This window comes from Desmodus rotundus, chromosome X (genome assembly GCF_022682495.2).
Source record: "Desmodus rotundus isolate HL8 chromosome X, HLdesRot8A.1, whole genome shotgun sequence".
Taxonomy (NCBI): domain Eukaryota; kingdom Metazoa; phylum Chordata; class Mammalia; order Chiroptera; family Phyllostomidae; genus Desmodus; species Desmodus rotundus.
The window spans coordinates 60,140,665-60,144,797 of NC_071400.1; the positions used below are offsets into that span (position 1 = coordinate 60,140,665).

The window sequence follows — 4,133 nt, forward strand, 5'->3', positions numbered from 1 at the left end:
CTTTGCCTGGCCACCATACCCCTTGATGTAGTTTCCGTACTGACATGTTTGCTCCAGCGAATGACTAAAGACTTTTGGTTGAAGAATTGCATGCAGTAGCCAATGCATATCCCCATGCATGGGGCCATTAATTGAAAACATGCTGCCAAGTGCTTCTGCCAACTTCCGGTTTTAAATGGATAACATCAACTGGCAAGGATGGTGTGTGGATGACACTAGACTCCTGGTAGCTTCTCGGTGGTATCAGCTTTGCTGGCCATCCGAATTCAAAGGAGTTGTGGGGTGGGGGGGTTCATTGAGGCAAGAAAAAGGTAAAATTATATGGCCCTTTGGTCTCCTTTCCAATATTGACATCCATCAGCTTAACACCTGTTAACAACAGGCAATAATAAAATCTCCCAGTGCTTGGAAACTGAACAACATTCTTCTCAACAATCCATGGGTCAAAGACGTTTCAAGGGAACTTAAAAAAAATACACTGAACTGAATGGAAGTGAAAATACAACATAGCAAAATGGGTGAGACACAGCTAAAACAGTTCTGAGAGGGAAATTTTATACACTAAATGCATACATTTGAAAAGAGGACAAGTCCCAGATAAAAATCCTGAGCTCTCATTTAAAATAACTAGAAAAAGAAGAGCAAAATGAACCTAAAGCAAGCATAAGGAGGGAAACTAAAAGTAAAATCAGAAATCAAGGACATTGAAAGCAGAAAAATAATAGAGAAAATCAATGAAATGAAGAGCTGCTTGTTTGAAAAGATCAATTAAAAATGAAATAGGGGAGCCCTAGCCAGTGTAGCTCAGTTGACTGGAGCGTCATCCAGAAAACTGAAAGGTTAGAAAAGTTTTGGGTTCAATTTCTGGTCAGGGTTGTCCCCCCAATTCAGGGGCATGTGGGAGGCAACTGGTGATGTTTCTCTCTCACATCAATGTTTCTTTCCCCCCCCCTCTCTCTCCCCCTTCTCCTCTCTCTAAAAAAAAATCCTAGCTGGTGTGGCTCAGTGGATTGAGCACTGGCCTGTGAACCACAGGGTCTCTGGTTCGATTCCCAGTCAGGGCACATTCCTGGGTTGTGGGCCAGATCCCCAGTTGGGGGCACGTGAGAGGCAACCACACATTGATGTTTCTATCCCTCTCTTTCTCCCTCCCTTCCCCTCAGCCTAAAAAAAATAAATACAATCTTAAAAAAAAATCCCAGCAAGATTTCTTATAGATATAGACAGTATTATTCAAAAACTTATATTGAAAGACAAAGAAATTAGAAGCTACAACATTTTTTTATAAAGAAGAATAGAGTGAAAAGAATCAGTCTACTCAATTTCAAGACTTATTATACAGCTATAGCAGTAGAGACAGTGTGTTATTGACAGGGAAAAACACATAAATCAATGGAACATAATAGAGAACCTAGATATAGACCTACACAAATATACCCAACTGATTTTTAGCAAAGGTGCAAGAGCAATTCAATGGAGTAAGGATGGGGTTTGAAGCAATTGTCCTGGAACAACTGGACATCCATCTGCAGGCAAAAAACAAACAAACCAAAAACGAACAAAAAACCCCCTCTCTACCTAAGCTTGACACCTTATACAAAAATTAACTCAGAGTGGATCCTGGACACAAATGTAAAAATTTTAGGGGGGAAAAAGGAGAAAGCCTTCAGGACCTAAGGCTAGGCAAAGAGTTCTTAGATTAGAAAGCAACAGCATGATCTACACAAGGAAACACTGTTTATTAGACTTTACTAGACTTAATTAGAATTAAAAAGCTTTGCTTTTGAAAGAGTCTGTTAAGTAAGAGGATGGAAACACAAGCTACAGACTTGGAGAAAATACTTATAAACCACATATCTGAGAAAGGATGAGTATTTTGAATATACAAAGAACTCAAAACCTAACAGGAAGAACAAACAAACAATTTAATTAGAAAATGGACAAAAGACATGAACAGATATTTCACTGAAGAAGATATGCAGATGGCCAATAAGCATATAAAAAGATGTTAGCCACCATTATCCACTAGGAAAATGCAAACTAAAACTACAATGAGATATCACCACATGCCTATCAGGATGGCTAAACTAAAAAACTAAAATAGTGATAATACCAAATGCTGGTGAGGATGCAGAGAACTGGGTCACTCATACAGGGCTGGTGGGAAAGTAAAATGGAACTGCCACTTTCAAAGACAGTTTGGCAGTTCCCTATAAAACTAAACATGCAATTACCACATGGCCCAGCAGTTGTACTTCTCAACATTTATTCTAGAGAAGTGAAGACTTATGATCACACAAAAATCTGTACATGAATAGCAGCTTTATCCATAATAGCCTAAAACAGCAAACAACACAGATGTCCTTCAGTGCATAACTGGTTAAAGAGTATTATTTACTTATTTATTTTTAGAGAGGGAGGCAGGGAGAGAGAAAAAGAAGGAGTGAAACATCAATGTGAAAAAGAGACATAAATCAGTTGCCTCTCATCACCAACCAAGGACCAAACCTGCAACCCAGGCATGTGCCCTGACCAGGAATCGAACCAGTGACCTTTCTTTTTGTGGGATGTTGTTCACCCCACTGAGCCACGCCAGTCAGGGACAGTGGATGACTGGTTAAATAAACTGTGGTACATCTACACCATGGAATACTCCTCCAGAGAACTGTGCTGAGTGAAAAAACAAGCTCCAAGAATGGAACTGTATAATCTCTAACATCCCATTCACATAACATTTTTGAAATGATAACATTGTAGAAATAGAGAACACATAATGACCAGGGAATAAGGAAAGCTTGGGGGGAGGGACAAAGGACAGTGGTTGTGACCATAAAAGGGCAACAGGAATGACTATAACAGGTGTGACTATAAAAAATCAACTCCAGACTTCCGGTCAAGATGGAGGCATAGGTAGACATACTTTGCTTTCTTGCACAACCATAACAAATCACAGCTAACCTCAAAACAAAAAGAAACACCTAGAAACTGCCAGAAAATCCAACTGTGTGGAAGTCCAACAACCAAGGACTTAAAGAATGCATCTTCATCCAGAGAGGTAGGAGGGGCAGAAAAGGGAGCCGGGGTGGAAAGGACACACTGTGGTGGTGGAGGCCAGAGGATGGGACAGTCCCACATTCATGTGTGGTGGATAAAATCTAGAGGGACACTTTGGGAGCGAACAATCCCAGCCCCAGACCAGACCGCACAGCCCAAGTTTCCAGCTCCAGGAAATAAAGCTTCATAACTTCTGGCTGTAAAAACCAGTGGAGGTTGGGGTGGTGGAAGAAACTGCAGGTCTCTTGGGACAGTCCATTTAAAGAGCCCACACAGTCCAAGAATGAACACAAACCCACCCACTCTGTGAACCACCACAGGGGAAGCAGCTAAAGGGACACCAGTCACATATGAGAAAGGGGCGAAGTGACTGGAAATGGGTCAAGTGCTAAGCAAGCCTCCAGTGGCATTGTTGCCTCTACAACCCCTGCCCCACATACAGAGCCACAAAGTGGTGAAGTGGGTTGCCCTGCCCTGGTGAACTCCTAAGGTTCCGCCCCATACAACTTTTAATAGGTGCACTAACACAGGGAGTCAAAGCAGCTCTACATAGTACACAAAAACAAACCCAGGAAGGCTGCCAAATCGAGGAGACAAAGATATATGACCCAAATGAAAGAACAGAACAAAACCCCAGAAGAAGAATTAAGCGAAACAGAGATAGCCAACCTATCAGATGCAGAGTTCAAAACACTGGTGATAAGGATGCTCAGAGAACTCACTGAATACAGCAAAAGCATAAGGGAAGAAATGAAGGCTACACTAAGTGAAATAAATAAAAATCCACAGGGAACCAACAGTGAAGGAAAGGAAGCCGGGGTTCAAATCAATGATTTGGAGCAGAAAGAAGAAATAAACAATCAATCAGAACAGAATCAAGAAATAAGAATTTTAAAAAAAAAAAAAAGGAGAGAGATACTTACCTGGCAGGGGAGATGCCACGATCATGAAAGTGGTTTTCCCAGAGCGAGGCTTATCTATTGCACTCTGGGTACGCTGACCCCTGCAATTTCCCCAAATGTGGGAAACTCGACTGCATAATTTGTGATAGTGGGGGACTGCGTTCACGCTCTCCCCTA

At 41.5% G+C, this 4,133-nt stretch overlaps 1 non-coding gene across 1 annotated transcript; it reads left to right on the forward strand.

Annotated features, from left to right (window-relative positions):
• The first annotated feature begins 3,969 nt into the window (after positions 1-3,969).
• Positions 3,970-4,133, forward strand: LOC112296361 (U1 spliceosomal RNA). Its single transcript, XR_002973875.1, has one exon. It is a non-coding gene; the product is annotated as a U1 spliceosomal RNA (small nuclear RNA).